We start from the raw sequence: 23,785 nt of genomic DNA on the forward strand, positions 1-23,785 counted from the left end.
AAGAAGGAAGAAAAGAGAGGGGGGGGTGGGGTGTTATTGCGACAGATACTCGTCTAGGGCTGCCCACATGTCTTCTTTGGCTGTGTGGTTCGCCGCCTTGTGTCTGGCGGTGATGTTGTCTGCCCCTCGAAGGAATGTTACCCAGTTAAACTAGCGCTTGAAAGTGGCTTTGCTGGAGTTCTTCCAGTACCCCAGAATATTTTTAACAGCTGCCGCCAGGAGCATGTCTACTAAGTCTCGTATTTCTTTGGATTGGAGTTGTGGCTCTAGGAATCCGGTGATTATCCCTGCTAGCCCTCGTTGTATCTGGCAGCCCGTTATCGAGTCTATTAGGTTGTATACTTTGCTCCAGAACGCTTTGACTTTGGGGCAGTCGTATAACATGTGGGCTAGGTCTCCCCTTGCTTTGTGGCAGTTCCAGCACTCGCTGTTGTCGGTAGCCCCAACTCTCTCTAGTTTCGCCGGTGTCCAGTGTAGTCTGTGTAGTATCCAGTATTTTGTTTGTGCTAACTGTGGTGTGATCTTGTTTTTGGACGCTGATGTCCATAGTCTGGCCTTCTCTTCTTCACTTAGTGGTCTGTGGATGGTCTCTTCCCAGAAGGCTATTGTTTTGTCATTAAGTGTGGTGGTGCGTGGTATGATTATTTTGTAGATCTGCGCTGTTTGGTGACCTGTCGTGTTTAGGTTCTGTGTGTACTGTATGATGGTTGGTTTGTGTTTGGAGAGATTCGCTTTGGTGATGGCTGCTTTGATTCTTAGGAACTCGTAGAATTCCTTGTCTGGTAGGCCAGTTGTTTGTTGGATCATCTTGTAGGTGAGTGGGTTGTTCCCTACCTCTAGTTGTGCCGGTGTTGTTATACCTCTGCTGAGCCATTCTTTGCTGTCTAGCGTTTTCCCTTTGTATGTGATTTTGGAGTTGTACCATAATGACTCCCATTTGGTGCCTCTGATGCTTACTTCTAGCTCTTTATCTAATCTCATTAGTGCTGTTTTTGTGTTCCGTATTATTGAGTTTTTGGCTTCTGGGTGTCTGTTTGCCGTGAGGGCCATGATTGGATCTGCTCCTCCTAAAATGCTCCTTTCTAGCTCCAGCCATACTGGCATATATTCTGGTGTTGGTGCTAACCAGTGTAGCCCTTGTTTGGCAAGGCATGCCGTCTGGAAGGCCTTATAGTTTGTGAGGTTCAGTCCCCCTTGCTCTTTTTTCAGCCTGAGCTTTGCTAGACTTATTCTAGGTTTTTTACCTCCCCATAGGAACACGTTAATGGCTTTGTCGATTTGTTTGTGGAAGTCTGTCGTTAGTGATAGCGGTAGCATTGACAGCAAGTAGTTGAGCATTGGGGTGATCATCATCTTAACTGTCCCTACTCTGCCCCACCAGCTGACGAATTTGGGTCCCCATGTGTCTAGCTTCGTTTTGATCTTTTTCAGCATTGCTTCCTCGTTGTGCTCTAGTGTTGATCTAAGGTTCTTCCCAAAGAGGAGTCCCAGATATTTTAGGGGTTTCGTTTGCCACGCCAGGCCTGACTTGCCTAGTACTGCTCTGGTAGTGTGGCAGTTCATTGGTTTGCATTCTGATTTGTCCCTGTTGAGTTTATACCCTGAGACGTGTGCATATTCCGCTATTGTTTGTACCAGTGCCTCGATTGACTCCCGTGGGTTGCTTGTGGTGATCAGGATGTCATCCGCATAGGCCGCGAGTTTGAAGGCTTGACCCTCCACTTTCACACCTGCGATCTGCGCGTTTGTTCTGATCATGTGGAGAAGGGGTTCTATTGCCAGCAGGAATAATCCTGGCGACAGGGGGCAGCCTTGCCTTGTCCCTCTACTTAGGGTGAAGGTTTCTGATGTTGCTGCGTTCACTACCACTCGAGCTCGGGGGTTTTTGTATAGGGACATTATCATTCCTCTGTATTTATCTCCAAATCCGAATTTGCGCATGCATTCGTTTAGGAATGGCCATGAGACTCTGTCGAAGGCTTTTTCTGCGTCTAGTGCAATCATTACTGCCTTCTCTGTGCTGTTTGCCGTGCGGTTTATTAGGTGGCAGAGCAGTCTTGTGTTATCCTGTGAGAGCCTGTTTCTCAGGTATCCCACTTGTGTTTTGTGTATGAGGGTGGGTAGGTATGTGTTTATTCTAGCTGCCATTACTTTAGCGTAGATTTTACAGTCTACGTTTATTAAGGATATTGGCCTATAGTTTTGTGGGAATTGTGGGTCCTTCCCTTCTTTGGGGATGACAATAATGTTTGCCTCTGCCATTGAGTCTGTCATGCTTCCTTTCTCTGCACACGTCTGGAATACTCTCACTAATATGTCCTTAAGCTGCGTTTGGAACTTTTTGTAAAAGGTCACTGTAAATCCGTCCGGCCCCGGGGCTTTGTTGGGTTTGAGTGTATCTATGGCCCTCCCTACCTCTGCTTTTGTTATGTTTTGGTCTAGCGCCTCACATTGTTCGCGGCTTAGTTTGGGTAGGTCAAGTTTCTCGAGAAGGTTCGCCCCTCCATCCGCCTCTAGTGCTGTGTCTGCGGTGTATAGGTCTTTGTAAAACCTCCTGAAAGTTTCGAGGATTTGTTTGTTCCCTGTGTGCGTTATGTTGTCTGTGTCGGTGATCGCTGCGACTGAGTGTTGTCTCTGTTTGGCTTTTAGGTACCCTGCAAGTGCCCTACCTGCTTTGTTGGCTGAGCATAAGTTTATGGATTTGTATTTGTTTATCCATGTCGTTGCTCTCTCGCTTAATAGTCTGTTGAGTTCATACTTTTTCTTTGTTAGTGCCGTGAGTGTGTTCCTGTCTAGTATGTTTGCGATGTGGTTGTTCTCTAGTTCCTTTATCTGTTCTTCCAGTTCTTTAATGTGTTTGTTCCTTTTTTTGTTCATTCTTGCCTTAATACTTATAAGTTTCCCCCTTATTGTGGCTTTGAGCGCGTCCCACAGTGTCTCCTCCTCTGTATCTTTTGTGTCGTTAAATAAGAGATATCCTTTGATCGCCTCCTCAATCTCCCCGGTGTTGGCTGGATCCTCAAGTATATCGCTATTGAGACGCCACCCCCTGCTCGGTAGCTCATTGTGTTTCCCACTAATGGAGAGGGAGATGTGGGCATGGTCTGAGACTGTTATCGGTCCTATTTCCGTTCTGTCCGTCAAGTGTGTGTGTGTGCTTGACATGAGGATATAGTCTATTCTGCTATATGAGTTGTGTGGTGCTGAATAGAATGAGTACTCCCTGGCACTGGGGTGTTGTAGTCTCCATGGGTCCGCTAGTGCGAGCTTGGTGCAGAGGTTTTTGAGTGTGTTCTGTCCTTGTGTGTCATGGCTAGGCCTGTGTGGGTGCCTGTCTGTGGCATTATCCATCGCCTCGTTCATGTCCCCTGCCATTATCACTAGTTCTCCCAGTGGGATCCTACTGAGCTCGCTCTCTACCTCCTCCCAGAACTTTTTTTTTTAGGCATTCGGCCCATAGATGTTAGCTATGTGCATTACTTCCTCTCCTCTTTTGATGCTTGTGACTAGTCTCCTGCCTTCCATGTCCGCTGTGCTGCCCAGAGTCTTGAATTTCCCTTTCTTGCTTATAATGGTTATCACCCCTCCTTTTTTGTTGATTGCTGGTGAGCAAGCTATGTCGCTTATCCAGTTTGCCTTAAGTTTGTTAGCATCCTCTATGGTTACTCTAGTCTCTTGGAGCACGTACACGTCGGCTTTGAGCCTATTCAGGTAGTCTAGTGTTTTCCGTCTCTTGACGGGGTGGTTGAGGCCTTTGACGTTCAGTGACACAATCTTGATGTCAGATGTAATCTGTGCTAGGCCTTGAGTGTTGTGAGTAGTCATGGTATACCTATAGGATAGCTGCTCTCTGGGTTGGGACCTTTGTATGGTCTCTGCCTCCGGTGTGGACTCACCTCTCTCCACCCGTCTTTGGGCCCCCCCCGGGGTCTGGGTTGGGATAGGGAAGTGTGTATAAGTAGGTGAAAGGGAAGTAAGAAAGAAGAAAAGAGTTGATAGCCCCACCAATCAAGGATTGTCCGCGCGGCATGCCCCACCCCCTGCCTCCACCCCCTCTCCCTCCCCCCCTCCCCCCTCCCCCCTGTCAAAGTACTGTAAACGTGCGACAGCAGCGGTTCACCGCCCTCCGCCCCCCGGGTACATTAGATCCTCCCCCCCGCACCCTTCAGTGTTGAGCGTTGATAAAAGGATATCTTGTCTGTCTCTGTTTCCCAGGTCTGGCTCAAAGTTCTGGGAGTGTTTGTGGTCTTGGCTGGATCTCGTGCATGTCTCGTGTCAGTTCCCTGGGATGACTCTCTTTTTGTCCTAGCTTAGTTCTATATTCCTTTATCTTGAGGTAGGTGTGTCTTTTTTCCAATTGAGGTAGCAATGTTCAATTTTGGGTAAACATCTTGGCTGGATCTCGTGCCTATCTCGTGTCGGTTCCCTGGGATGACTTTCTTTTGTCCTAGTAGTTCTATATTCCTTTATCTTGAGGTAGGTGTGTCTTTTTTCCAATTGAGGTAGCAATGTTCAATTTTGGGTAAATGTCCGATCGACCCGGTCTCTTGACAGTGTCCTTCAACCACGACCTGCTGTGCCATTTTCGCCTGTCTCCGAGCTGTCTGAGGATGCTCTTCTTTTTGCCGTTCCCGGGCTTCTTTGTTCCATCTCCTCTTGGTCTGGTTCCCGAAGGTATTTGCGTAACTCTGCCGGATCGTCAAACGTTTGCGTGCCCTTCCTGTCTGTTATCCTCATTCTTGCTGGGCCCACAAAGCTGCAAGTTATCCTGGCTCTCTTCATTGCCTCCCTTAGTGCCAGGAATGCCTTCCTTGTCTCTACTGTGCCCTTAGAGAAGTCTTGGGTGATGATAATCTATTTGCCCTTCCAGTTGAGGGGTTGGCCTTTACGTGCATAGGCAAAGATGGCGTCCGTGTGGTTGGCTCTCAGCGGTTTTCAGATGGCACTTTCAACCAGGAAATAACCGTGCTAGCAAGAGACCTATTCAAAATAATTACATATATTTTAATACTGCCAATCACTATAATAACAGTATGGAATACATTTTCTTGCAAATTATATCAATTGGGTCAAAGCCCCTTGCCAAACGTGGATCCTGCCTGCTGGAAAGTAGGTTACCATAAGAGTTTTTCAAGCATTAAAGCAATATTTTCCCTATATTTGACGCGTGTCTCGCCCACAATGCCTCTTTTATTGCAGTCTTTAAGTTTGAAACGCATGCTGATCTCTCTTGTCTTTATTTCTTTACAGCTGTCAATCTCTGGCCCGCATTTTTCTCCTAATGCATTGACCCAGTTATTCGCATTCATACACAGCCACAAAGCCCACACTTGATATTTTTGTGATGAATAGGTAAGGACAATGCACTTACATTTATAAAGGTGGATGCATTCTTCTTAACTATATTATGAACACATCATTTCTTTGTGGGTAGAGCATTTAACAAAGTACAAAGGAAATTAATAACTCAGCACAGAGTACGCGCCTCCAGAAAACAGTCCTGTTGAACCTGTCATGTGTACTACTTTTGTCTAGCCACTCTTTCAGAACATAGGGCCTCATTTATGAGGCTGTGCGTCACTTTTACGCCGCCGGTGCCTTGTTGCGCCATATTTACAAAGTGACGCATCTAGGTAGATGCGTCACTTTGTAAACCCCTGCGCCACATTATACCTGCGCCAGGTATAATGTAAAGAAGGGGGGCGTTTAGACGCAAGAAAGGGTCATGGAAGGGACGCAGTGAAATCTATAAGATTACACTGCGCCATTTCTTGGCCGCTAATGCGTCAAAATCTTACGCCTGCTTCATGGCAGGCATAAGACTGACGCAGGCACTAACAACATGGGACTTGCCCATGTGAAAGTACACATTGCTGGAGTTGCGTCACTTTTGTGACACACTCCAGCAATGGGTCACTTTTGCTCCTACAGTTAAGTCAGAAATACTGACGTATCTGTAACTCCTTGCGACATGATGCATCATATTATAAATATGATGCATCAATCATGTTGCAAGGAGTGTGCACTGAGAAGTGATGCATCGCTGCTTTCACGCAGCGACGCGTCATTTCTCATAAATGAGGCCCGCACTCTTTAACAAACCCTATCTTTTTTTATCTCTACTAACATGCAAGCTAAATTGACTAAAGCTAAAGAATACGGGTTATACTTCTTAAAGCATTCTGAATGCTGGTATTTACAGCTATCAGAGGGATGAACTTTCATGCTTCAATATCTAAGTGACATATATTGAATGTAGGAAAGTGCCAAAAACAAGTACATTCTATAAATACTTGTTAATGGAGAAGAATCAATGAGAGAAGCAAAAACTGGGATACTTTGTGTCCAATCAGCTTCTGTCCTTTAGCAAGAGCACCAACGGGGACACCAGTACTGACCCTTCTAAAAAAATACGTGGTAACACTACTTGAATGGGCAAGAGCCACGAGGTTCTAGAAATGAACACCGCTCACAGTGACTCACTTTGGCGATGGGATGATATAGGTGTAAATTTGTCAAGACCATATGCATCCCTTTTGTTTTATCCAGAAACAGAGACGAAGGGTCACTGTGGTCCTATGGTGCAGCAGAGCCCCAGAGCCTCAGGTGGGGGGGGGTCTAGACCAAGGTCCTTTTTATATCTATGAGGCTGCCAGATGTATGAAATGTTTAAGACGTCCTCCATCAACTCTGCAATGAAGCGCAATCATTTTGCAAAAGATACACAGAGGCGCTGGAAGAAGGAGTTTCCTGGTCAATCAAAGATAAAGAGCAAACGTCAATGCTTTAGTAATATATTTGAGACAGTGAGCTCCAAATTGCACCAACGCCTACATACTACACTCTTCTGCTGAATTGTCCTGGCTCATTTACTATACTTGTTCTTTGTGTGACACTTGGATTCTATTTTTCACCTCCTTATGTTATGTTATGAGCATTTGTAAAGCGCGCACATATCACCTCAAGGGATCTTATAGTGCTGTAGCGGGCCATAAAGTAGGGGTCCTACGACATATGACTTCAGTGATGTAATATTTTATTTCAAGTTGTTTTCAATAATTTTCCAAAACGAATGACACAAAATGCAAACCCAATAAAAATAACATAAATAACAATGATACTGACATATGATGAAACCAAGGCAGAGAAAGAAAAGACAACAAGTTATCCAAGTGTGTTGCAGTAGGAAATGCAGTTATATTGGACAGGAACAGGTGGGCAATGAGTAACACATAAAGGGCCATATGTATCAAGCTAATTAGCATTCGCAAAGGCCGAAATTCTGCGAATTTCGGCCTTTGCGAATGCTAATTTGACAAATGGTATGTATCAAACATGTTTGATGCAAAATAAGGAATAGCAAAATTTGCAATTCCTTATTTTGCGATTGCACTTAAGGAATCGCAAATTTTGCGATTCCTTAAATGCAATGTATCAAACTAAAAATATTCAAAAAATGCCATTAAGGATTCGCAAATTACCACCAACTTCTAGTTGGTGGTAATTTGCGAATTCTTTTCAAAAATCTTTTTTCCAAAAAACAAAAGGTGCCATATGACGCCCATACATGCCCTTAGGGCATGTATGTGCGCTATATGCCCCCAAATGTCTTTTTCAGGGGTGCAGCAGGGTGTTCTTGAGACACCCCTGCACCCTTGAAAACATTCCTAATTTGCGATTAGCTAATTGCTAATCGCAAATTGCCCCTTCATTCCTATGGGCCTCCTGGCCCATAGGAATGAATGGGTAATTTATTTGCTAATCGCAAATTAGGAATGGTAAGGAATCGCTATTAAATAGCGATTTTGTACATACATACCGTTTTACGAATTCCAAATAGCGATTCCTTAAAATTCGCTATTTGGAATTCGAAAACGGAAGTATGATACATATGGCCCTAAGTGATTTAATATTGATGGAAGCACCACCACTCTGAAAATCGTTCCAGCCTCCCAAGTGGAGGTGGACATGTGAAGACGGAACCACTCTAGTACTTGAACTGTACTAGGAACGCAAATACGCCCTTTATAGCGTCAAACTATACATTTCAGCATTAGTTACTCTTTGACTCAGGTTAAAAAAATTACAGAAGGAAACAAAATAATCACATGTTCATAGTGGAGAAATTGACAACGTTTTTGAATATTAGAAATCTGCAGTTTATAAACTTTTATTCAAAGTACTTTTTGTTTGCACCTGTTAGTGCTCAATGTGAATTGGAATTCATTTAATTCTCATAGGAATGATGAAGGGCTGAGGTGGACTTCCCAGACTCTGAATGGTCACACCTTGAACTCAGCAGTGCATACTTAACACAATGAGTGATATTAAAACATGTATGCTACGTTTCATCGCTAATATCTATCAAATCAGCAATGTAAAGAAAACACAATATTTCTAATGTTCTTGACTTAATGTTTCATTAGTAAACACACAGAATATTAGACTGTGCCACACTGAAAATATTCCCATTTCTAATAAAGTCAGAGGTCCGATAGGGCTGTGGTATTTCATCCTATGGTGTTGTTTTGCTGTGTTTATGCTATTCGTACACACTTACTTATAAGGTAACCACCTCCTTTCAAGTCATTACGGACACAGTTTCCAGTCAAGGGCTTTTGGATGATAGCCTAATGCATTCTGGGTTTTGTAGTCTTGTTTTGCTTCCATTGAACTTATTAGACTAACACACCTAAGAACATGGAATTGTAGTCTGAAAGTTCAGGACTGGTGACAGCGCCCTTTAGTGACCTGGAGTGAGGTGGCCACTTTACTTACTTGTGCCCTGATTTTGCTTGTCACCACTGCCCAGAATTGGTCTCTTATGCATGAAAGACCCTCACAGAAGCATGGTCGCCAGGGATGGCAGCGGTCACCACTGCTTTCCCCTTGTGACCGCTGGCACTGCCTATGTGACCCCTTGCCTTAGAGGTGGCAAAATCAGTGCCTGCAACACAGGGGCAGCTCGTCCTAATGGACGTTAGTTGGAGCTCATTTTCCTGTTTTTTTGTCAATTTTGTTATTACACAATTAGTGAATAACATTATTCACTAATAGTATCGTTAGAAATTGAGGGACTAATTTACAAGGCCATTGCACCACTTTTGCGTCATTTGTAATATGGGAAAAGTGACGCAAAAGTGGCACAAGGGGCTTGTAAATGTGTCAGAGTATGATTTGCTAGACTGTGACCGTGTCTGGCAATTAAGGTATGTTAAAAAAAAATGGTTTTAAATGTATATCTTATGCGTGCTTGCAGGTGAGTGTGTTTATCTGAGAGAGTGTGTGGATGAATGTTTATGTGTAAGCATGTGTTTGTGAGTCAAAGTAAAAGTCAAATGATGTCTGATGTCACTTCCGGTACCCCTGTGCTGTCAGTTTGGTGAATTGACGCCCATGCACAGAAGCCTGTGGCCCCCTAGCAGTGTAAATGTGTCAGAGTATGATTTGCTAGACTGTGACCGTGTCTGGCAATTAAGGTATGTTAAAAAAAAATGGTTTTAAATGTATATCGTATGCGTGCTTGCAGGTGAGTGTGTTTATCTGAGAGAGTGTGTGGATGAATGTTTATGTGTAAGCATGTGTTTGTGAGTCAAAGTAAAAGTCAAATGATGTCTGATGTCACTTCCGGTACCCCTGTGCTGTCAGTTTGGTGAATTGACGCCCATGCACAGAAGCCTGTGGCCCCCTAGCAGTGGCAGAAGTTATCCAACACAAGTGGAGAGACGGGCGCAGCTGCAGTCTAGGAAAACAGGGCTGACAGGCAGCCGAGACGGCGGGTCATGGCGTGAGGCCTCTTGGGCCGATAGCATATCCTGCAGGAAGCAGCCAGGGCCAAAAACAATATTGTAAAAAATGGATGGCAAATATTAATTCAGAGAAAGGATGAAGATTATTTAGCTGGGGGTGAAGAGGAGCGTGTAAAGTGAAAAGCCTGCCCTTTCCCCGTAGATGCTCAACTGCTATAAAATTGCATTCACAACAGACTGGGAAATCAATTCCCACCGTGCGGTCCAGAACTGCTGGTGTCCCTTCAGTGCCCTCACACGGATGACTTTGTGTTCATTAACGCATCAGAGAAGACAAGTTTTGTATCGTTTTAAGTTTCTCAGCTGTCTCTTTCTTAACATGGCTGACTCTTTGCATGCATGAACAGACCCTGGCAATAGCTGGCATCTCTTTTAACAGTGAAAACGTGACAGGTGATTGCCATTACCTGTAATTCAGTGTTAAATACTACTATATTGAGTAATATTTATGCGAAGCAGAAATTGTGCCAATTGCCAGGTTTATCACAGGCAGATGTGCAAAACCTTTCACTAATCCTTACAAAGTCACAGGCGACTTTATATTCTCATGCAGTTCCACATTCTCAGCTGTGATCACTAGTAAATCGGTGCAATGTTATGTTACTGATTCAAGAGTGTGTGTGTGTGTAGAGGTACGGTCTTGAGGCGGAAGCCGGGACCTGTAGTGATTTGTACATTTTATTGAGAGTTTTTATTTGCCTTTTAAACTCCTCATTGTTAACTGTTTTTAAACTAGCGTTTTTGCACAGAATCTCCCAGGGGGCTCGAACCGGAGCCAAAGCCTCCGTGGATCCCGCCATCTTGCTTGAGGAGCTGGGCGAGCAGACTAGTGCTCTGCCCCTCCCGCCCCCACGTGCATAAAATGGTACATCGACATAGGGAGCGCAGCGGGCGCGCCACAGGCGCGCCGAAGGCTCGCCAAAGGCAAGCCCGTCTGCGCCCGTCCGCGCCGGACCCACGCCTAGGGCCGGAACCTCTGCCCCAATCGATGTCAACTCGTCCCCGAGGCTTACCTACTCCAGTAACATTCTTAGAACTTTGAGATGTAGATCTAACTCAGCAGGCTGCACTATTCTGGAAATTGGACCCAACATAGGGAAGGCTCGTAGCATATGCCCCAACTGCTCACAGACTCTGCCAAGCCTGAGCTGGGATCCGGTGGTGCCCCCTAGGGACAACAAGGAAAAGCCTCCCAGGAAAGGTCAAGCTTCGGTGAAGTGTCTTTTACTCAATGCCAGATCCCTGGTCAAACATAGTACTGAAATAGCGGATCTGATCCAGGACGCCGAAGTGATGATAGCGTTCATCACAGAGTCCTTGACCGACGCCGCCTCTGGCCCTGACATTGTCAATGCCACCCCACCAAACTATGTCTGCCACACACAAAACAGAGAGAAAAAGAGAGGTGGTGGCTTAGCCATTATTTACCACCGCTCATTTAGAGGGTACTTCCATCAGGGCCCCGGAGGTCCAGAGGAGTCCCTTCTCTTTAATTTCACCTTATCTGACCATCAAACTTTTAGAGGTTGCTTGGTCTATAGACCTCCTGGGCCGAAAGCACCTTTCTTTCTAGCTCTGGGTAAAATAATGGAAACTGCCGCCACCACCCAAACATTCACATTACTTGGCGATTTTAATTTCCACCTTGAATGTGGTGTGGACCCGGACACATCTGACCTAACGGACCTGCTCCAGGGGCTGGATCTGAGGCAACTGGTCAGAGGTCCCACCCACAAGGCAGGGCATACCTTGGATGGTATTTTTTCAAATCACCCGACCCTTAATGTACTATCAATCCAGCCCTTATCCTGGTCTGACCATTCAACTGTCTATTTTAATCTGGCCTTAGCCTCACCGGGAAGACCGTCTAGAACTAGACCCACCCCACGACAGATTAGGAAATGGAACGGCATAAAACATGAAGAGCTGGAATGTGTTCTAAAGTCAACTCTGGAACCGTTCGCAGGAAATACGGAACAAGCAACCCAGGCCTACACGAGTTGTACACAACTTGCCCCCCTAAAACCTTTCTCCCCACTCGGGCGATCCCTTCCGCCCCCTGGTTCTCAAAAGAGATCAGGGATCTTAAAATTGTGTGCAAAAAAAAGGAAAAAATCTGGCAAACCACTTTTAGTGAGTCTGACAAAAAAATTCTAAACACTGAACAAAGAGCATACAAAGATAAGATCCAGCAAGCTAAGCGAGCTTTTTTTACGAAGAAGGTTAAAGAAGCCAGCAATGCCCCAAAAGAGCTTTTTCGAACGATATCCACTTTGGCAGTCCCCAATACCATAGAGGTACCCCCCAGTCTCCTTCTTTGTGAGAAGCTGGCTACCTTCTTTCGTGAAAAAGTTGAAAACATCTTCTCTCCTTTAGATAATCAAATAAAAGCTCTATTGGAACTCCCCACTAACATAACGGAATCAGACAACGGCCCAGAAAAATTGCTATTTTTCCCCCAAATCAGTGAGAAAGAGGTCATGAGCGGACTCGAGAAGATAAAATCCGTCTCCCCTCACGATCCCTTCCCGGCCTCCATTACTAAACTAGTGCCAGGCTCTATTGCAGCCGGACTCACCCCCCTCCTCAATCTCATGCTAGATAGAGGGGAATTCCCTGCAAAATGGAAACGAACCTCCATTTTACCCCTCCTTAAAAAAACAAATCTGGACATAGCCGATTTAAACAATTATCGGCCTATTGCAAGACTGCCCCTTCCAGCTAAAATTATTGAAGGCTTTTTAAATACCCAGCTAAGCACCTTCCTGAGAGCAGGAGAACATCTAGACCCTTGCCAACATGGCTTCCGTGCAGAACACAGTACGGAATCCGCTCTAATTAAATCAGTGGAAGATATTAGAAGAGTGTTGGATGGAGGAGGTAGAGCTGCCCTGATCCGGCTGGACCTTTCCGCAGCCTCCGACACGGTCCACCACAAATTGCTGGTGGACCGGTTGAGGGCCTGCGGAGTTCAAGGTAAGGCACTGAAGATCTTACAGGCCTTCCTTTCCAACAGGACTCAGGTTGTGGCACTGGGAGACTTCGAATCATGCCCTTTTACGCTTCCTTGTTGAGTACCCCAGGGCTCGTCCTTGAGTCCTACCCTTTTTAATGTCTACGTTTCCACGCTGGCCCCGATAATTCGAACCTTTGGTTTCAACCTCACCGCTTATGCGGATGACATGCAGATAGTGGTGTCTCTGATGCCAGGGGACAGAGACAGTACTGCGGATAGGTTCAAAGGCCGTATGCACGAAGTGGGTGCTTGGATGGCCCAAAACTGTCTTAAATTAAATTGTTCGAAGACAGAGGTGCTACTCTTTGGCGCCAAAGACAACTTCTGGTCCCCGAGATGGTGGCCTGAAGAAATGGGAACCCTGCCCACCCCTGTGACTAAAGTGAAAAATCTCGGCATTCTGGTGGATGATCTATTGTCCTTTAAGCCTCAGATTAATGCCCTGGTATCATCCACCCATTTTGCTCTCAAAACAATTAGGAAAGTGCTACCATTTTTGGAGCAAGAATATAGAAAAACAGTGGTCACTGGTCTAGTTCTATCCCGGCTAGACTACTGTAATAGCCTTATGCTGAATGCCCAAGCAGGCATATTAAATAAACTACAAACTTTACAGAATGCGGCCGCATGCCTGATAACAGATACACCCAAGTTCGCTTCTGTGGCACAGGACCTGGCAAAACTTCACTGGTTGCCAGTGCGGAAACGAATCACTTTTAAGTCACTCTGTGTGGTCTTCAAAGCACTTCATGATCTGGGCCCTAGAAGCATGAAGGAACTATTCTTCTGGAACAAACCGGCAAGATCTCTTAGATCAGGTCAACAGGCCCTGGTATCAGTCCCCAGAGTTAAGAGAGCAAGATGGGGAGGCAGGAGCTTTTCCTTAGGAGCGGCAGTGGCCTGGAATAAGCTTCCCCTCCACATCAGACAATTGCCCGATCTTCTAGCCTTTAGAAAGGCACTGAAGACATGGCTCTTTACCCATTAAAGTACCTTTCCACACACACCAGTTTTAATCCGTTAGCGCCAGGACACCTCCGGGTAACAGAGCGCTCTAGAAATGTAAAAAATAAATAAATAAGTAAATAAATTATGTTATGTTATGTTAATCCATCTTGTAAAGCTCACGGTTACCCGGAGGTGTCCTGGCGCCGGTAGCATAATTCTTCTGAGAGCACGGAAAGGCCAGAAAAAATAAGTGGCTGAGGGAGACCTTATAGGTTAAATAGCCATGGGGCATATTACCAACCTACAGCGATATTTATCGCTAAGTAGGGTTAGCGGTAATATTTTTATCGCCGCCCTTCACCTGTTTTTATCGCTGAGATAACTTGCTATTAGCAAGGTTTATCTCAAAAGCGATAAAAATCAGGCAAAATACGTGAATATCGCTGTCAATACAGCGATATTCACGCATTAGCGTGACAATGCTCTTAGCCATGTTATCCACCTCCCATTGGATAAGATAGCTAAGAACTGGTCAGGGCAGGCGTTAGCTTTTGGAGATATTCGCGCTTAGCACGAATATTTCCAAAACTACGTCTGTGTTGATCATAGGCGATAGCTAAAGCGGTGATAAGGGCCCTTGGTAATATGCCCCCATGTTTTTAGTTGTTTCCTAAAAACAAGAAGGATAGTGGAGTTCCTCAGATTCCAAGGGAGGGCATTTCACGCCTAGGCTGCACCTGTTATAAAATGTATGCCCCCCCAGAAGGCTTTGTTCGTGGGAGGTATATTCACCAGTTTGACTCCTGATGAGCGTAGGGTTCTCTTATGGGTATATCAATTAAACTGGTTAGCCAAGAAGTCAGGCCCCTGACCATGCAGTGCTTTGAAGACCATGCATAGTGACTTATATTGCACCCTTATTCTGATGGACAGCCAGTGTAATCTTCATATTTCTCTGTCACAAACCTTGCTGCGGCATTTTGCAGAATCTGCGATCTGTTCAAGTGCCGCTCTAAGATGTTTAAATACCCACCATAGAGGATATAACTGTTCGTAGGCTGTCTTCTGGCAAAAAAAGGTTTGATCTTTTTTATCGTCTTGAGGGATTGAAAAGTGGCCGAGGACGTAGCCTTTATCTGGTCCTCAAAGTTCAGTTTGTCATCCACCATTTTACCCAGATTCTTAGCCTTTCTCGTGGGTTTGGGGAGGTTGCCCATGTTCGATGGCCACCAGTCAGGGGTCCAGAAGTTGGCTTTGTTACCAAACATGAGAACCTCAGTTTTGGCTGCATTCAGTTTTAAACAATTTTGTGCCATCCAGGATTTGACTTTTGCCATACAGTCTTGAAATTTCTTACTCTGCCCATTTCTTGTCCTGGTAGTAGAGCACTACAATTTGTGTGTCATCTGCATATGACTTTAGACTAAAACCATGTGATCTAATCAAAGGAGCCAGGGGTGCCACGTAAACATTAAAAAGGGTTGGACTCAGGGTTTATCCCTGTGGAACTCCACATGGAAGCATAAAAGCATTGGAGTAGAAATTCCCTAAGGACACTATTTGTTTCCTGTTAGTGAGGAAAGCTTTTAGCAGCTCCCAGGCCTTTCCTTTTTACCCCAACTCCGACAAACGGTCCATCAACAGATCATGATGGACTGTATCAAAGGCCCCAGATAGGTCCAGCATAATGAGGGCTGCCTCTCCTCCTTGATCCAAGGCTTTCCTAATTTCTTGCTTTCCTAATTTCTTCCGTCGACTTGATTAAGGCGGTCTCCGTACTATGTCCTGCTCCGAAGCCATATTGTGTAGGGTTCAATAACTTGTTTTTAAAAAGAAATGCGCTCAACTAATTGTTTCTTTTTTTTCTACTATTTTTGCAGGTAGTGGGAGGCGAGAAATGGGTCTGTAGCTATTTGGATCTTTTAGGTTCAAAATTATATTTTTTCAGAAGGGGGAGTATCAAGGCCAACTTCCAGATGCTGGGGGAGTCAAACATGTTATTAAATATTGGTGTTAGTGTCGTGGCAATTGGGTCTAAAGCTAATTTGGCCACTGTCACTGGGAAGGGATCATACGTGGAGCCAGACTTGGCCATGCTCAGTAACATCTTAGTGTCACTGATACCAAGTGGGGCCAATTTCTCAAGAGAGGGCCTTACTCCTGTCCCTTGCTCAGTATCAGTCTTCATGAATCCTGAGACACCTTGCGGAAGTTGATTAAAAGCTGAGAAGATAACTTCCACCTTGTTTTGGAAGAACCTCGCAATTTCTCCTGCTATTCCTTGGCTTGCCCCAACCCCAAGGTTTACTTGGGTTCTCTAGTCTTGCTACAGTTTTATAGAGTTCTTTAGATGAGTTCTGTGCTATACAAATTTGATTTGCAAAGAAAGCCTTCTTTGCATTCAACATAGCTTGTTTAAAAACAGTAAGGCTTTGTTTGTAGCTTTCTTTATCTATTGTGGAGTCATTTTTTCGCCACTTACGTTCTAACTGTTTGCAAGTTAGCTTTTGTCTTCTAAGCTACTCTGAAAACCAAGGTGACGTTGGTGATGCTCGTTTGGGATATATTTTTGCAGGCTATGTCCACCCATTGGGTATATGATATGGCCGCGTCATCCACATCTGTTGGCTGGGGCTGCGCAGTGGTATTAAGCAGTTCTTGTAATTCGGCGCCCACCATTTTGTCCCAGGCCCTTGTTTTTATCTGCTTTGGCCTTTCCCTGAATTTGTGACAGTTATCTGTGATGGTTATTTCAAATAGAATTCCTACATGGTCAGTCCAAACCAGTGGGAGCATTCCTGTATACTTAAGATGTGGATTATTGGAAAAAATCCCATCTAGTGTATGTCCTGCTATATGAGTAGGTCCATTTACTAACTGAATCAAGTCAGCACTGCTCATCACATCTAGCAGCGCTTTAGTGTCAGGATCCTCTGGGTTTTCCAGATAAAAATAAAAATCTCCCAAAATGATGAGAGAATTAGATCAGAGCCCTTCTTCCAGTAAAGACCCTAACGTGGTTAAAAATTATGTCCTTGACCCTGGATGTCGACACATTAAGCTACCTTTAAAGGAGTGATGGGATGATAGTTCAACATTGAGTGTCAGTGCTTCATAGTCCATACTATTTCTTGTCTGAAACGCTGTTTTAAGCGTATTATGGTAGATTATTGCTAGACCCCCACCTCTCCCCAAAGGCCTATTTAGTGTAAAACAGACGGAACCAGGTGGAGTGGCCTGCACTATGTCTAGCCCTGAAGCCTCATCCCATCCAAGTTTCTGTGATAAATGCCAGTTTTATATCTTGCTCCACCACGAGTCTAGCACATTCAACACTATGCTTTACTAGTGATCTGGCATTCACTGGAAGACATTTAGTTGCATCCTCCATGGATTTCTCATTACTAATCCCTCAGAGCGGCTCCATAGGTCTGCTGTGTATAACTCTCCTGAAGAGGATTTTGGGGAGTAACACTTGGCAGTGTGGGCAAATATGCGTAGTAATCGGTGGTTTTAAGTGAATTAGGGTACTCTTACAGCTTGGATCCCCTCTTCCCAAATTCAGATTCAGCAATTGATCTATTGAATACCTTATCCTTAGATCATCATGTCTCTGGAATGGGCAGCCTGCCTGGCGCCGACCGTCTCTGGGATGCTGGCGGGCACAGACGGGCTTGCCTTTGGAGCACCAGCGGCGCACCCACTGCACACGTCCGCTGCGCATCCGCATCGGCGCGCTCATTTGTAGTGTGTCAGAAATAATGGTACCAACAACTAGCCTGCTGACCTCAGAAAATGGCGGCCCGCGCTATCTCGCGGAATCCGCTTACTTCGAACGTATGCTCCGCCCCATAACGGCGTGCAGCCGAACCGGAGCAAACCGAGTGACAGAGACAGCCAGTGAAGCTGAATCAACAACGTGAGTACAGGAGAATAACATTCAATAGTAAAATGACAGCATAAACGTGTAAGTAGCAGCCAACTTTAACAAGCATTGGCATAGCCAATAGTTCTCGCCTTTGGGACCTTATAAGTGTTTAGCCCTGCAACACTTGATGTTGTTGCACCAAGAATAATGTGCTGGATAACTAAACACTTATAAGGTCCTAAAGGCAAGACCTATTGGCTATGCCAATACTTGCTAGAAGTGGGTTGTGCATTGCTTTCGTTCATGTGCATTATGCTCTGGGCACAGCGACTACCCTGCAGCTAGGTCATGGATCAGCCCCAGCTCCAACAGGCCACTTCATATGACCTTTAGCTATGTACAACAGGCGCCGAGGGCAGGCCCACAGTTGAAACTTCATCTGACTGGAGACACAGAAGTGCAAAAAAGACCAAACAATGGTAAATCAAATAGGTCTCGCATTTAGGAACTTTTGACTTTGCCAATGCTTTCTGTCAAAGCTGTAGTGTACAACATCAATAAAAAGCAAAATATTTTTTGCTGATGCTTTGCCGTATGGCAAATAAAAAATAAAAATAAAAAATGTGTCATGAGGGAACATGCATGGCTCATGTGCGTTATGACACTACTTACACTCGAGTCATTCAGTATCCGCTCATATGCATGTTGATATATACGTGTGCATGCGCCACCCCTCATAAGCATGCTTACTGAATGACACTTGCACCATTTTATTCATTTTTTTCATTTATCAATCCACGATGGCTAATGCCATTTGGCACAGTAAATAAAATACATTTTCAATTGCTCGGAAGAACATTTTGGCAAATAGAGCGGCTGGCAGAAATTCGGAACTGATAGACCCTCGAAATAATGTAAGAAATAGAAAAAATGCATAAGGAGCATGTGGGGTGGGTGAATAGTGGGGGAGCAGGTGGGAGAAAGCAACGGTGGGTGGTAAGAATTAAAAGAAACAAAAAAAAGCTGAGTTGGGGAGCAGGGATAAAGAAGGAGGGTAAAAAATCAGAGGAAAGCGAGAGCAATACAAAGCTTAGGAGATTTTGTGATGGGGAAAGCACAAGAGAAAGCCGCACACATGAGAAAGAGCAACATGGAGCATCGGGGAGTGGGTACTTAGGGGGGGTCTAGGTACAAGAGGAAGAGAACTGGAAAACACGCACTATCATGGAGTGAAAAGTGAAAAAATTACTCCCCTAAAGTGAGTAGTGGAAAGATTAAAGTCAGGCAATCAAAAGAATTCTAAAGACGTTTTGCTCAAGTAGAGGGTTAAACGCAAGAATAGAGAGGGAAACCATTAAGCAAGTAAATTCAAGTAACAATAAAGCCACCTATGGGCAGGCTCGAAGGCCACTTTAAGTATTTGGTATAGTCTACAAAAGGCTCAAAACTGTCTGGTAGGTGGGACCTAAGAAACAAGGGGCATATTATCAAGGGGGTTTATCTCCGCTTTTTTGGCTTTAAAAGCCAAGAAAGCGGAGATAAAATTATCTCCCTATTACCTAGCTGTCGCTAACACCAGTTAGCGACAGCTAGTAGGAGATAGCGACCATCTTGGGCCCGCATTGCATGTTTGTTATATCTATCACTAATGACATGCAAAGTGGGCGTGCCAAGATGTTAGCGACTGGAAACAGTCGCTAACATCGCTATCTCCTATTACCAACTTTTGGAGATATTCGCTCTAAGCGCGAATATCTCCAAAAGCTAACACCTGCCCCATAGCAGTTCTTAGCCATGTTATCCAATGGTAGGTGGATAACATGGCTAAGAGCATTAGCTCGGTAATGCATGAATATCGCTGACTTTTCAGCGATATTCATGCATTTTGGCCGATTTTTATCGCTTAGGAGATAAACCTTGATAATAGCAAGGTTCCTAAGCGATAAAAATTGCCGCAGCTCGGCGATAAACATATCGCCGCTAAACCAACATAGCGATAATTATGCCCCAAGGTTTTTCATCTATGCACCAATGATCTGAAACAACATGCATGTATCTATCCGCCCTGTTGATGGCTGATCTAATTTTGGAACGAGCTAAAAACACAGGGGCATATTATCAAGGGGGTTTATCTCCGCTTTTTTGGCTTTAAAAACCAAGAAAGCGGAGATAAAATTATCTCCTTATTACCTAGCTGTCGCTAACACCAGTTAGCGACAGCTAGTAGGAGATAGCGACCATCTTGGGCCCCACTTTGCATGTCAGTGATATTTATCACTAATGACATGCAAAGTGGGCGTGCCAAGATGTTGGCGACTGGAAACAGTCGCTAACATTGCTATCTCCTATTACCAACTTTTAGAGATATTCGCGCAAAGCGCGAATATCTCCAAAAGCTAACACCTGCCCTGAGCAGTTCTTAGCCATGTTATCCAATGGGAGGTGGATAACATGGCTAAGAGCATTAGCTCGGTAATGCATGAATATCGCTGACTTTTCAGCGATATTCATGCATTGCGGCCGTTTTTTATCGCATTTGCGATAAACCTTGGTAATACCAAGGTTTATCTGCGATAAAAATCGCCGCAGCTCAGCGGTAAAATTTTGTCTCTAACCAAGCAATAGCGATAATTATCGCTATTGCTTGGTAATATGCCCCACACTTCTTTAAAGAACATTTACCATTACCTGTGGTGAGCTGTAGACCGTGCTAGACTTGAGAACATTTATCAAAGAATACAAAGTCACACGCATTTTCACAGCCATGTCTAGTATATTTTAGTGTATCCATGTTCACAAGCTTGAACGGATAAATGACACAGTGAAACTGAACCACAACAATACACTTTAGACTGATGTCAAAATGCTAAAACCAACCTTTAAAGACAATATGACAGATGATACCTATGTTGGTGCTTTAGAGCAGGTAGGGAATGAGAGCACATGTTTACAAGCCGCACTATTTATAACCCATAGGCAGGCTGAAATGGAAAGGCTACCATAGCAGCGACATTAAATGCATATTTTTACCTCGTCTCCTTTGAAAATTACAGTCTTCGGTCGCTATCAAGGAGAGACAGATTTTGTCAGCAATTATGCAAATAGAGGTCTCTGCATTCAAATCCCCTCGTCCAAAACCAATCTGTTCAGAAATTGGCCCATAGGGTTACAGATAGGTCTTGTCTACGCACCAGACTTGGAGCAACATGGCAGTAACATACAACAGAGCAGCTTGCCACAGGACGCACAAACGAAGAGAAACGTGCACAAGGAAAGCAGTTAGCTTGGCTTCATGTGGCAGCAACTATTATGCAAAGTGTCTCCTGTGCCTTTCACCAAAGCTTAAACTTGTCCCCACATGCCACCGAATTTCATTTGCTAATGCAGAACGAGCCGGAAGATTGAGAAATTAAAACCAGCTTAAATTTATTTTAATTTCTCTGAGCGCTTGATTATATAAAGCATTACTCTGAGCGAGGGCTGCAGGGCCACTTACATTTGTGTTTTTGGCACCATGGGCAGCAAAGCAGGCTCCAAACACTGCATTTCTATTGAAGTAACGCACAAAGATAAGCAGGTTCCAAACACTGCATTGCCTTTGGAGTAAAACACAAAGATAAGGTATCAGCCCCAAAAAACATTAAGGGCGCAAACAGGAAGACAGCCTGCAGCTATCACATGGTCATTAATGTCATTAACAACAAGCATTTACAATGCAACGGTCTCGCCTTTGCAAAAGTTAGAGCTATTGGCATTGTAAATGACAAACTTTTTATTTATGTGTTGGGTTTGAAAACAGATAAATAAATGGCATTGTCATTTACAATGCCAATAGCTTAATCTCTCACAAATGCGAGACCTATTGCATTTGCACACACACACACACACAGAGCCACACACAGACCCACACGCACCCACACACACAGAGCCACACGCACCCACACACATAGAGCCACACGCACCCACACACACAGAGCCACACGCACCCACACACACAGAGCCACACGCACCCACACAGAACGAGCCACACGCACCCACACACAGACCGAGCCACACACAGACCGAGCCACACACACACAGAGCCACACACACACACAGAGCCACACACAGACCGAGCCACACACACACAGAGCCACACACACACAGAGCCACACACAGAGCCACACACACAGCGCCACCCACACACAGCGCCACCCACACACACACACACAGAGACACACACACACACACAGAGCCACACACACACACACAGCCGCCCACACACACACACACAGAGCCGCCCACACACACACAGAGCCACACACAGAGCCACACACAGAGCCACACACAGAGACATGCACAGAGACACACACACACACACAGAGCCACACACACACACACACAGAGCCACACACACACACAGAGCCACACACACACACACATAGCCACACACACACACAGAGCCACACACACACAGAGCCACACACACACACACAGAGCCACACACACACACACACACAGAGCCACACACACACACACACACACACACAGAGCCACACACACACACAGACACACACACACACACAGCCACAGAGCATAATTCCAAGAGCCAATGTAGTTAAAAAATTACTTGTGAAGAAGCACAGCCTTGTATTCATACTGTAGGCTTCTGGCAGTAACATCCGCCATGGCTGTAGTAATGTGGTAAACTGGTCCACCTTTCGGCGCTACATCCATGAGCAACTAAATGAACATCTACACAGGCAGGGTTAATTAAATATTCCATCATTTTAAAGGACTGGCAGTAGATCGCCGAAAATAAGATTTATAAACCAGATATATATTATTTAGTTCAAACACCGTTTGAAGGTAAAAACTATGATTTACCTCTCACGGTCTGTCTTTTCGTTTGTGAACCAGCCTCTTAAGCTGCTGTGGACTACACTGCATGTCTCGCTCACCTCTCAGCTCGGCAAAATGTTAACACTGCCAAAATGTCCTCCCCCCACACCCCCTCGCTCCACTGTAGACTGCAAGAAACACTGCACCCTTGCCTCCTAGCTTTCCAATACATTTCACATTTATTATCTCCCTTTCTTTTTAAGCTTCACACATCAAGGTTATGGGTCCGATTGTGCATATCTACCCTCAGATAGCACAGTTTATACCAATCGGGTAATTTGCGCTGCTAGCGGCGCCTCTATAGTTCTTTTGGGGCTTTGTTCTGACTGCTGTCAAACGAGACGCTTATCATATGAGGGGGGATACAAGTGTCTGGCAGCCAGCCTCTCTTCCCCCTCCTGATTACTGCGTCTCAAACACTCCCAGGTTTGCCGGGTCAGTGCTTGGGTATTGGATGTGGTCCAAGGACGGTTTTTATAGGCATTGTGGTATTTGTAGTCCTGTTAAAAAAACAGGTGCACATCAGAATTCAAACTAATAAATAAAAAGGTACTGATGGAGGGGCGTAAACGTGGACTTGGAAAACTTGAGGGTCGTGTCTGGTCCGGCAGAAAGGACGCATCGTGCAACAGACGTTTATTGCTTTAGACAGCACTCTAGGGAGAATCAAACCTATTGGCTTTGTTAGTGCTTAATTATGTTTTATCAGGCTGCATTCTGGCATTTTTACTAGTACGAGACCTTGAAGCTACCACCCGAGACTGTGTGCTGGTGGAGGCAGCACTGAGAGAAGGCTGGCTGAAACATCCCCTAGTTTCTCCACAAACAATCAGAGAAACTCCCTCTCACCACTTATTCTACATTTCCCTCCCTCGTTGTTGTGTCTAGCAGAAACGGTACTACTGCTTATGACCTGGAAGTCAACTTTCATTTATAGAGCACCGCATCTGCTGCTATCATTCATAAGTGGGCAGAGTCTTGTGGCATCTGCCCTTTATGTTGCCTGTCAAATTTGGCTTACTGTGCACGTTTGCACGTTTTTCAATCTTTAAATTAGCCTACTGACATGTGAATATTTGCTGAACAATACTTTGCATTATACAAACTAAACACAATAGGCTAACTTTTGCTTTTACTTGTGTCAGTTGCCCATCTATTTACATTTATTTTATTACTCGACCCACTCAGATGTGTCTGTAAATTGACCTTTTGTCCTAGATTTTGACCCTCTGTTGTGAATTTTTACAGTCACTGTCCAGATTT

Source organism: Lissotriton helveticus, chromosome 9, assembly GCF_964261635.1.
Source record: "Lissotriton helveticus chromosome 9, aLisHel1.1, whole genome shotgun sequence".
Taxonomy (NCBI): domain Eukaryota; kingdom Metazoa; phylum Chordata; class Amphibia; order Caudata; family Salamandridae; genus Lissotriton; species Lissotriton helveticus.